Source organism: Sciurus carolinensis, chromosome 4, assembly GCF_902686445.1.
Source record: "Sciurus carolinensis chromosome 4, mSciCar1.2, whole genome shotgun sequence".
Lineage (NCBI taxonomy): Eukaryota > Metazoa > Chordata > Mammalia > Rodentia > Sciuridae > Sciurus > Sciurus carolinensis.
This window is the reverse complement of record NC_062216.1, coordinates 79,117,602-79,129,875: the sequence shown is the minus strand read 5'-3', so window position 1 is coordinate 79,129,875 and position 12,274 is coordinate 79,117,602. Positions and strand designations below refer to the sequence as shown.

Sequence of the window (12,274 nt, the reverse complement as noted above, 5' to 3'; positions counted from 1 at the left end):
CTTTGAACCTTTATTCTCTACGCAAAACATTTTTAAACTCAGTAGATGCTATCAACACAGGTTTCATTCCTCTGTTATTAAGAATTTTTTTCATCTAAAGTCTATACAGTTCTAGAATTTTCACCATCCCTTTTTTCAGGAAGTTGAGATCAAATAGAGACAACTGGATGACCCCTTCAAAGTGGCAGCATACCTTTGAGCATGTTGTGAAATCTGATTATCTCTCCTTGAAGGCATGGAGGGCCGTGGTAGCATCCACTTATAAATCTGTTGCATTTTTGAGGTGAGTCCCATGGGTCACTTTTTCTCTCTAGTAGCAACATTAAAAGCATGTAAGACACATTACACCTTTAATGTGCTATAATATGCAGAACTTTTCTTTATGGGTAATCAGCATATAGATGCCACTGTACCATGATGCCGCATGGTAATGAGGTGGGTTTCAGATCTAAATAAGATAATTTGTTCAAGAATCTTCTAAAACAGTTTCCAAATCAGTAGTTTAAACATGTCCCATGGGCCACAGTCACCCACCATCAAGTTTTTACTCTTACATAATAAAAAGTTTAAAAGAACCATATAGTATATATGCAAATGTATATATAAGAATGTTTGTGTGGGGCTTGAGTTGTGGCTCAGTGGTAGAGTCCTTGCCTGGCCTGTGTGAGGCACTGGGTTTGATTCTCAGCACCACATATAAATAAATGAATAAAATAAAGGTCTGTCAATATCTAAATAAAAAGAATGTTTGTATGCATACATATATAGTAAGTAAAATATACAAACGTGCCTTTGTATAATTTCCTTCAGAAGGACTGTTCTTTATTCTAACATTATACCATTTAATTTCAGAGGTAAAAAATGTTCTCTACATTTTTTTTTTTTCTGGTAACTTGGAATTGAACTCAGGGGCACTCAATCTCTGAGCTACATCTCCAGTCCTTTCTTATATTTTATTTAGAGGAAGGATCTCACTGAGTTGCTAAGTGCCTCGCCAAATTGCTGAGGCCAGCTTTAAACTTGTCCTCCTTGTCTCACCCTCTGGAGCTGCTGGGATTACAGGTATGCATCACCATACCCTGCTGTCCTCCTCATTTTTAAATCAAATCGAGAGGCAAGGGTTGTAGGCCTTTAAGTATGTGGCCTCTAGAGCTACATTTTCTTGGTTAAAGGATTATCTTTCCACCAGTTAAATATGTGGCTTTGGGCAAGTTGGTTAACCTTGCTACCCAACTTTTAGGGTTGCTATAAGGATTAAATGGGATTACATGTTTATTTCAAAATGACTATAGTGCTTATAGTGCTTATTCTGAGTCAGCCATTGCTCTGAGCCCTTGACAAATGTTAACTTCCTTAATGTTCACAGCTAGTCACTATTACTTTTATTTTATGGGAGAGGAAACTGATGCACAGATAACCTAATTGACTTGCTCAACCACATGACTGTTAGGGGAGAACTGATATTCTCACTAAGGAAGAATGACTTCAGTGTGATAAAGTATGTTATAGCTTGTGGTATTGATCATCATCATTACTATTGATAACGAGTGCATTTTTTTTGTTTTTGTCCTCATTTGTTAAAATACTAAATTTGGTCTCCTGTATGACTTCTTGCGTCTTCAATGTCCCCCGAAGGTTCAGATGCTAAAGAGTTTGTCACCAGCCTTTAACATTATTGGAAGGTGGTAGAACATTTAGGAGATGGAATCTAGTGAAAGTAAGTTAGGTCACTGTAAGGTTGCCTTGAAGGGGTTTTTTGGGGTCCTCTTTTCTCTCTCTCTGTGTTCCCCACCTGCCATGAAGGGAATGGACCTTCTGTACCACAGGCTTCCCCCATGCTGTACCATCACCACAGGACCAAAGTAACAGAAACAAGTGATCATGGACTGAAACCATCAAAACTGTTGGCTAAAATAAACTTTCCCCCTTATAAGTTATTAATCTCAGGTATTGATCGTAGCATAGGAAAGCTGACAAATAACCCCCTTAATTAGTTTCTAAATTTTTGTCTATGAAATTGAAAATCCAGAAATTACTCATTGTTACAATATTTCTAAGTCCTAAGGTAAAAGTCATATTTTCTGACTTCCCTACTACCCTGAATTTAAGTAAAGATTCAGTGAGATAACAAGTGAGAACAACTTTGAGAAATCATGATTCTCATTTAAGTTGTTTTTGTCAACATTGAGAAATAGTTTTCATTTTTTGATATTATCCTGTAGAAAGTGACTCTAAATGGCAGTTGGTAAGTAAAAGTTTTTCTGCTTATCTTTGTGTGTGTGTGTGTGTGTGTGTGTGCGCGCGCACGCACGTGCACAGACGCACCCCCGCCACACACACACATAGAATGATGAAAACCCCTTCAGTGTGGTGGTTTAATAACACTTAGGTTTCATGCTGTTTTAAAAAATGCAGCCCAGATTTGAAAAACTTTGGACATCAGAAAGTACATGACTACCCCTGTTTTCACTGGGGATTGAAAAATGGACAGGAGTACCAAGGAATCTCAAATCACTGTATGCAAGACAGTGAAGCTCTAGTAAGCAAAGCATCCAGACTTTGTAGATATTTGCATAGTTTTACTAGTATAAACACCCAAGGTACCAATGCTTTCATGGAAATTCTGACTGTGACCAGTGTTAACTGGCTTAGACTTGAAGCTTCCCTTTTAAATTACATTTGGTATTGTTGTTTTTCAGTATGTATAACACGAAGACTTCTTTCCTTTGCCTCTTTTTAATAGGCATGCCTTTAAAACTCTCACATATATGAATAGCCATGAAAATATATAAACAAACTTTTGGGACTGAGCTTATCTTAAAAAAATAGAAAATAAAATAAAACACCCCAAGTCTTGCATACGGTACTGGACTTGACTGCTCTTTCTAGCAAAGCTTAAGGGCTCACAGACTTGGTTAAGAAGACTGAATCTCTCTGGGCTCCAGTGTGAGCTGTGTCAAAATCAATAAACAAATAAATAAGGACCAGAGGCTCCATGGAGAGTGGGACTCCCTGTCTCTTTCATGAGTAATGAATATACCAACTACAGAGACTTGGAAAGGACCAGTGTTCTCAAATCTGCAAGCTGACTTTTAAGTAGGTCAGTACACAATTACAGGGAATTTTGTAGGGGTTGGGGTGGGGGCCAAAGAATAACAAAGAAAGGAGATTCGGGCATTTTATTTGTCTGTGAAATTGACAATAGGGGCTAGGAAAGGAGGGTATAAAAGGGAATGCTGGAAATCAACCCTCCCTTTCTCCTGGAATTTGTGTGTTAAAGTTTAAATGTCCAGGACCTGTTCTGTAGTGTGACCGTATTTCCCAGTCAGTCTCTAGAGAATTAAGACAACTTGTGCCCAAGGAGGTCATCTGTCTGAAGTCTGGGTGTCCTCAGACTCTTGAACAGGAACATCTTTCCCTTGAGAAATACACATGAAATAAATGGAACAGAAGTTGACCTTACCCAGTGGCCTCTCCATTTCATCCTGAATCCTTCATGTTTTCTCCAATACAGGGGGGCTTTCATGTGGTAGCTTCTTTTATGCCTCCTAAATACCAATTAAGAGAAAGTAGCAAGAGAGAAGGAAGAGACAGGGACTCAGAGAGCACTTGCAGATCAAGAGGAAGGCTAAACAACTGCAGCCATTTTGGTGACTGTGACCTCTTTCTTCATAACTCCATGGTTTATTTTCAAGGTCATAGAAGATCAGAAAGATAGAAATGTTGTACCTTGTTCCATGCCAAATAGCTGCTATTCCACAGAGCAAATTTGTTCTATTTTTACAAGGAAAATGTATTTGGAACACTAATATGGACTTCAGTTTGTACAGAAATTGTTTTTCACTAACATATTCATAGGAATCAGGAAAAAAATAAAGGAATTTAAAATTTTCAAGTTTATGAAAAGAGATTACTGCTTACTTCTATGCAACATGTATGAATGCCTACTTAACAGGTTGTTCTTCACCTACTTTTAACAAATTTAAAGCATTTTATGATTCAAAGGTGATATTAATAATTATCCCAGGAACAGAGCAATGTGACTCAGAGAGCTACTTCTTTAAGAGAAAGCTAGAAGCCTCAAATTACCTTGAGAACAAACCATGTCTGGAACAACCAAAACTGATCGGGCCTTTGCTGAGAATCTGGGGAAAGAAGGAATCTGCTTAGCTGCACTAGTCATAAAAATATTTAGCTTTTCCACGGGGCGATCCAAGATGGCGGACTAGAGGTTGACTGCATCTCCAGTCACTCCGGAAACCAGGAGTCAAGAAGGGGAGGCATTTAGATACTCGGACTAAAATAGAGCCACAGGTGAGTCTCGCCCACCGGTAAAGCTCGGCCTGGGTGGCAGGCCCAGATAGAGGTGGCTTATCGGAGCAGGGCAGGGCAGCTAGAGTCTTCCACAGGCAGCCCTGTGCACTCCTGCTGTGGGTCCCTTCCACACGGCCAGCTTCTCCAGCTTCTCGGAGCAGGTCCCCCAGTGAGAGCCTTTCTGATCAGAACCAACTCCAAGTCCCGGAGCCAGCGCGGTGTGCTTCGGCCCGCAAGCGGCTTCAGGGACCAGGACAGGGCAGCCAGGGACTTCCCCAAGCAGCCGAGCCCCCTGCGGCAGGAGGCGCCTTTCAAGGCTAGCTTCTCGGAGCAGACCGCCTAGTGAGAGCCTTTCTACACAGAACCAGCCACATGTCCCCGAGCCAACGGAGAGCTTCGATCACAAGCAGCCTCTAGGATCAGGGCAGGGCAGCCAGAGATTTCTCCAAGTGCCCTGCCCCCTCCAGCCGCAGGCTCTTTCCACGGGGTGATCCAAGATGGCGGACTAGAGGGTGACTGCATCTCCAGTCGCTCCAGAACCCAGGACTCAAGAACGGGAGGCATTGAGAGACTTGGACTAAAATAGAGTCACGGGGTGAGTCTCGCCCACTGGGTGAAGCACGACCTGGGTGGCAGGCACAGATAGGGGCAGGGCAGCTAGAGTCTTCCCCAGGTAGCCTTGCACACTCTGGTGGTGGGCTCCTCCCACACAGCCAGCTGCGCGGTGCAGGTCCCCCAGTGAGAGCCTTTCTGCACAGAGCCAGCTTCAAGCCCTGGAACCAGTAGGGTGCTACGGGCAGCTTTCTTCGGAAGCACTGCATTATCACGTTCCTCCAAGACTTCAGACTACTGAAGGCTGGGAGGTGATACACTGGAAATCTACAGGAACACTATAAGCCAATAGAGGAAATCTGCAATATCTCAGGGTCCCACTGACATCTGACCAATATGAGAAAACAAGGGTAGAAAATGTCCCAAACAAACCTAGATACTATATCAATAAAACCCAATGACAGCACAGCAGAAGAAATGTCAGAAAGGGAGTTCAGAATGTACATAATTAAAATGATCAGGGAAGCAAACGAGGAGATGAAAGAGCAAATGCAGGCATTGAAGGAGGAGATGAAAGAGCAAATGCAGGCATTAAATGATCGCACCAATCAAAAGTTAAAAGACCAAATACGGGAAGCAAGAGATTATTTCAATAAAGAGTTAGAGATACTGAAAAAAAAACAAACAGAAATCCTTGAAATGAAGGAAACAATAAACCAAGTTAAAAACTCCATAGAAAGCATAACCAATAGGGTAGAACACCTGGAAGACAGAACCACAGACATTGAAGACAAAATATTTAATCTTGACAACAAAGTTGGCCAAACAGAGAAGATGGTAAGAAATCATGAACAGAATCTACAAGAATTAAGGGATATCATGAAATGGCCAAATTTAAGAATTATTGGGATTGAGGAAGGCTTAGAGAAACAAACCAAAGGAATGAACAATCTATTCAATGAAATAATACCAGAAAATTTCCCATATCTGAAGAATGAAATGGAAAACCAAGAACAAGAGGCTTATAGGACTCCAAATATACAAAATTACAACAGACATACACCAAGGCACATTATATGAAAATACCTAACATACCAAATAAAGACAAAATTTTAAAGGCTGCGAAAGAAAATAATCAAATTACATTCAGGGGGAAACCAATAAGAATACCAGCAGAGTTTTCAATCCATACCCTAAAAGCTAGAAGGGCCTTGAACAACATTTACCAAGCCCTGAAAGAAAATGGATGCCAACCAAGAATCTTATACCCAGCAAAACTTACTTTCAGATTTGACGATGAAATAAGATCCTTCCATGATAAACAAAAGCTAAAGGAATTTACAAAAGAAAGCCAGCATTAGAGAACATTCTCAGCAAAATATTCCATGAGGAAGAGATGAAAAACAATGATGCAAATCAGCAACGGGAGGAACTACCCTAAAGGAATAGCCAAATAAAGGAGAAACCAAATCATGTCAAAAAACAAAAATGAGTCAAATGACTGGGAATACAAATCATAACACAATAATAACCCTGAATGTTAATAGCCTGAACTCATCAATCAAAAGAAATAGACTGGCAGATAGGATTAAAAAGAAAAACCCAACAATATGCTGCCTGCAAGAGACTCATCTCATAGAAAGAGATACCCAAGACTAAAGGTGAAAGGATGGGAAAAAACTTACCATGCACATGGACACAACAAAAAAGCTGGAGTATCCATCCTCATATCAAATAATGTGGACTTCAAGCCAAAACTAGTTAGAAGGGATAAAGAAGGACATTACATACTGCTTAAGGGAAGCATAAATCAGCAAGACATAACAATCATAAATATCTATGCCCTGAACATTGGCTCATCCATGTATGTCAAACAAATCCTTCTCAATTCCAGAAATCAAATAGACCACAACACAATAATACTAGGCGACTTTAACACACCTCTCTCACCACTGGATAGATCTTCCTAACAAAAATTGAATAAAGAAACCATAGATCTCAATAACACAATCAACAATTTAGACTTAATGGACATATATAGAATATACCATCCAACAAAGAACGAATACACTTTCTTCTCAGCAGCACATGGATCCTTCTCTAAAATAGACCATATATTATGCCACAAAGCCACTGTTAGCAAATACAAGAAGATAGAGATACTACCTTGTATTCTATCAGATCATAATGGATTGAAATTAGAAATAAATGACAGAATAAAAAACAGAAACTTCTCCAATACCTGGAGATTAAATAATACACTATTATATGATGAATGGATAACAGAAGACATCAGTAGGGAAATAAAAAAATTCTTAGAAGTAAATGAGAACAAAGACACATCATATCAAAATCTCTGGGACACTATGAAAGCAGTACTTAGAGGAAGATTTATTTCATGGGGCGCATTCAACGGAAGAAGTAGAAATCAAGAAATAAACGACTTAACACTACAGCTCAAAGCACTAGAAAAAGAAGAGCAGACCAACACCCAAAGTTGTAGAAGACAGGAAATAGTTAAAATCAGAGCCGAAATCAACGAAATTGAAACAAAAGAAACAATCGGAAAAATTAACAAAATAAATAGTTGGTTCTTTGAAAAAATAAGCAAAATTGATAAACCCTTGGCCACACTAACAAAGAGAAAGTGGGAGAAAACTCACTAAAATTCGGAATGAACAAGGAAATATCGCACAGACACGAGTGAAATACAAAACATAATTAGAAGCTATTTTGAAAATCTATACTCCAACAAAACAGAAAACCTCGAAGACATCAACAAGTTTCTAGAGACATATGAATTACCAAAACTGAATGAGGAGGACATACACAACTTAAATAAATCAGTTTCAAGCAATGAAATAGAAGAGGTCATCAAAAGCCTACCAACAAAGAAAAGTCCAGGACCAGATGGGTTTTCAGCTGAGTTCTACAAAACCTTTAAAGAAGAGCTCATTCCAATACTTCTCAAAGTAGTGGGAACATTCCTTAACATTATAAAGGCCATTTACGCTAAGCCCATGGCTAATATCATTCTAAATGGTGAAAAACTGAAAGCGTTCCCCCCCAAAACTGGAACAAGGCAGGGATGCCCTCTTTCACCACTTCTATTCAACATCATCCTTGAGACTCTAGCCAGAGCAATTAGACAAACCAAAGAAATTAAAGGGATACGAATTGGAAAAGAAGAACTCAAACTATCCCTGTTCACTGATGACATGATTATATATTTAGAGTAACCTGGAAATTCCACCAGAAAAATTTTAGAACTCATAAGTGAATTCAGTAAAGAAGCAGGTTACAAGATCAATGCTCATAAATGCAATGTATTTTTATAGATAAGTGATGAATCTTCAGAAAGAGAAATTAGGAAAACTACCCCATTCACAATAGCATCGAAAAAAATAAAATACTTGGGAATCAATCTCACAAAAGAGGTGAAAGACCTCTACAATGAGAACTACAGAACACTAAAGAAAGAAATTCAAGAAAACCTTAGAAGATGGAAAGATCTCCCATGTTCTTGGATAGGCAGAATTAATATTGTCAAAATGGCCTTACTACCTAAAGTGCTATACAGATTCAATGCAATTCCAATTAAAATCCCAATGATGTACCTTGCAGAAATAGAGCAAGCAATTATGAAATTCTTCTGGAAGAATATAAAACCCAGAATAGCTAAAGCAATCCTTAGCAGAAAGAGCGAAGCAGGAGGTATCGCAATACCAGATCTTCAACTCTATTATAAAGCAATAGTAACAAAAACGGCATGGTATTGGTACCAAAATAGACAGGTAGATCAATGGTACAGAATAGAGGACACGGACACAAACCCAAATAAATACAATTTTCTCATACTGGACAAAGGTGCCAAAATTATGCAATGGAGAAAAGATAGCCTCTTCAACAAATGGTGCTGGGAAAACTGGAAAACCATATGCCACAGAATGGAATTAAACCCCTATCTCTCACCCTACACAAAACTCAACTCAAAATGGATCAAGGACCTCGGAATCAGACCAGAGACCTGCATCTTATAGAAGAAAAAGTAGGTCCAAAGCTTCAGCTTGTTGGCTTAGGATCAGACTTCCTTAACAGGACTCCCATAGCACAAGAAATAAAAGCAAGAATCAACAACTGGGATAGATTCAAACTAAAAAGCTTTCTCTCAGCAAAGGAAACTATCAGCAATGGGAAGAAAGAGCCTACGGAGTGGGAGAAAATCTTTGCTACTCATACTTCAGATAGAGCACTAATCTCCAGAATCTATAAAGAACTCAAAAAACTCTACACCAAGAATACAAATAACCCAATCCACAAATGGGCTAAGGAAATGAACAGACACTTCACAGAAGAAGATGCACAAGCAATCAACAGATATATGAAAAAATGTTCAACATCTCTAGCAATAAGAGAAATGCAAATCAAAACTACCCTAAGATTTCATCTCACACCAATTAGAATGGCGATTATCAAGAACACAAGCAACAATAGGTGTTGGCGAGGATGTGGTGAAAAAGGAACACTCATACATTGCTGGTGGGGTTGCAAATTAGTGCAACCACTCTGGAAAGCAGTTTGGAGATTCCTCAGAAAGCTTGGAATGGAACCACCATTTGACCCAGCTATCCCACTCCTTGGCCTATACCCAAAGGACTTAAAATCAGCATACTACAGAGATACAGCCACATCAATGTTCGTTGCTGCTCAATTCACCATAGCCAGATTCTGGAACCAACCTAGGTGCCCTTCAGTTGATGAATGGATAAAGAAACTCTGGCATATATATACAATGGAATATTACTCCGCCATGAAGAATGATAAAATTATGGCATTTGCAGGCAAATGGATGAAATTGGAGAATATCATGCTAAGTGAGATAAGCCAATCTCAAAAAACTAAAGGATGAATGATCTCGCTGTTAAGCAGATGAGGACATATAATGGGGGGTGGGAGGGGTTAGCGTTAGGGTTAGGGTTAGGTTTAGGGTTAGGGATAAGGAGGGTGGTAAGAATGAAGGAAAGAAGGACTGTATAGAGGGAAAAGAGGGGTGGGAGGGGTGGGGGGAAGGGAAAAAATAATGAATCAAACATCATTGCCTTATGTAAATTTATGATTACAGAAATGATATGCCTTGACTCCATGTTCAAATAGAGAAACAACATGTATCCCATTTGTATACAATAATAAAAAAAAAATTTTAAAAAAATATAACCATTGGGGAAAAAAATTTAACACTTATTCATCTAATAAATGGAGTTCTGGGATTGAAGAAAAAAAGGAGATGGAAAAAAAGACATTTTAAAACTTCACAGTTAGGATATTAAAGAGGACAGGTATATATTGGAAGCTGAAGACAAAATGAAGTGAAAACAATCGTAATATAGAGACTCATCTCTCTTTTTAATTCTATTTTCCATTTAAAGCTATCACAATAAATATGAATTTCAACCTCTGCCTTATTAGTAAGCGACTGTTTTGACAATTAGTTTCATTTCCTAGAACACTGATATTCTCGATATATAGAAAGTGAAATCCATTTTTAATATGAAAAGGAGATCATCAAAGCAAATCCTGTAGACATTACAAAGGCAGTAATAAGATATTACTACCTATTTTCAGGCAGTAAATTTCAAAAAATAAGAGGAAATGGCCAAATTCTTTACAAAACTCAAGGAAATAAAAAGAAGAAATAGAAAAAAATCAACATAGGTATATAACAATTAAGTTGCAAAATTCAAACTTTTCCCAAAAGTAATTCTGTGCTCACTCAGATGGCTTCATCATTGAATTCCACCAGAATTTAAGAAGAAACTAATATTAATCTTACATAAATCTTCTGGAGGTTTCAAAACATGAGAATACTTTAGATTTCATTTCATGGGATCAGTATATTCTTGATCCCAACATGAGACAAAGACATTATAAGAGAGAAAAACTATACATCAGTTTCTCAAGAATCTAGATGCAAACATTTTTAACAAATTACAAGCAATGAAACATAAAACAGTAATACACTGTACCCTGATTGTACTTATTCATGGAATTCAAGTTTATTTAATATGGATAATAAATACATTTTATTGCAGTAAGAGAACAAAAAGAGAAATCATTTAGTCACCCTTAAAATGCAGAAAGTAGGGCAGAGCTGGTGCTTAGAGACAGTGGGAGCTCTCTGGCCATGGCTGCCTGGAGATATCTGAAGGGAACCAGGATGCAGTGGCACCGTGTATGTGGGGGGCCTAGATGAGAAGGTTAGTGAACCACTGCTGTGGGAACTCTTTTTCCAGGCAGGGCTATGGTTTTGTTGAATTCTTGAGTGAGGAAGATGCTGACTATGCCATTAAGATCGTGAACATGATCAAACTCTATGGAAAACCAATAAGTGTAAATAGGGCATCTGCTCACAACAAAAACCTGGATGTAGGGGTCAACATTTTCAAAGGGATTCTGGACCCAGAGGTTGATGAGAAGCTGCTTTATGATACTTTCAGTGCCTATGGGGTTATCTTACAAACACCCAAAATTATGCTGCAGTCTGATACAGGCAACTCCAAAGGTTATTTTTATTAATTTTGCTTCATTTGATGCTTCAGATGCAGCAGTTGAGGCCATGAATGGGCAGTATCTCTGTTAATTGCCCTATCACTGTATCTTATGCATTCAAGAAGGACTCTTAAGGGCGAGTGCCATGGTTTAGCAGCTGAACAACTTCTAGCAGCCTAGTACCCATTCTCCTAGACTGACTGTCCTCATCAGCTATTTACATATATAATCCTGTGGCATTGTCATTGGGATCTGGGCTTCCTCCACCAGGTATGCCTCCTCCTGGCTCCTTCCCATCTGCAGTGCCACCTCCTAGTGCCTTCCCACCTGCGATACCACTGGCTGTGCCCCCACCACCTATTCCTCCTGGTGCTGAAGGACATGACCCTCCATCAGCAAAAACCCCAGGGGCTGGACATCCTGGTCATGGACATTCACATCTTCACCCATTCCCACCAGGTGGGATACCCCATCCAGGAATGTCTGAGATAGTTGGTCTAAAATGACTCTCATGGCTTATGACATCCACATGTTGGGCTTACAGGCTCTGGGTGGCAGCCATCACCCAACCATCATCTGGAATGCCTCATCCTGGACCTCCTCCAGTGGGCATGACCTCCCCCAGGACCTCCATTTGGATCTCCCATGGGTCACCCAGGTCCTGTGTCTTTACATGGTATGCATGGGCTTCCTCCACTGATGCCACCTCGTGGATACACTGGTCCTCCATGACCCCTACTCTGTGACTACCAACAGGGGACCCTCCTCCTACCCAGACCCACGCCCTGGCCTCCAGCTCCCCCTTGTGACCCACTTTGGGGCCCTATCCCTCAGTAAATTCTCATTCTCCTTCCTCCTGTTA

At 39.5% G+C, this 12,274-nt stretch overlaps 1 pseudogene; it reads left to right on the top strand.

Annotated features, from left to right (window-relative positions):
• Nucleotides 1-417: 417 nt before the first annotated feature.
• Nucleotides 418-12,249, top strand: LOC124982814 (splicing factor 3B subunit 4-like; annotated as a pseudogene).
• Nucleotides 12,250-12,274: the final 25 nt, after the last annotated feature.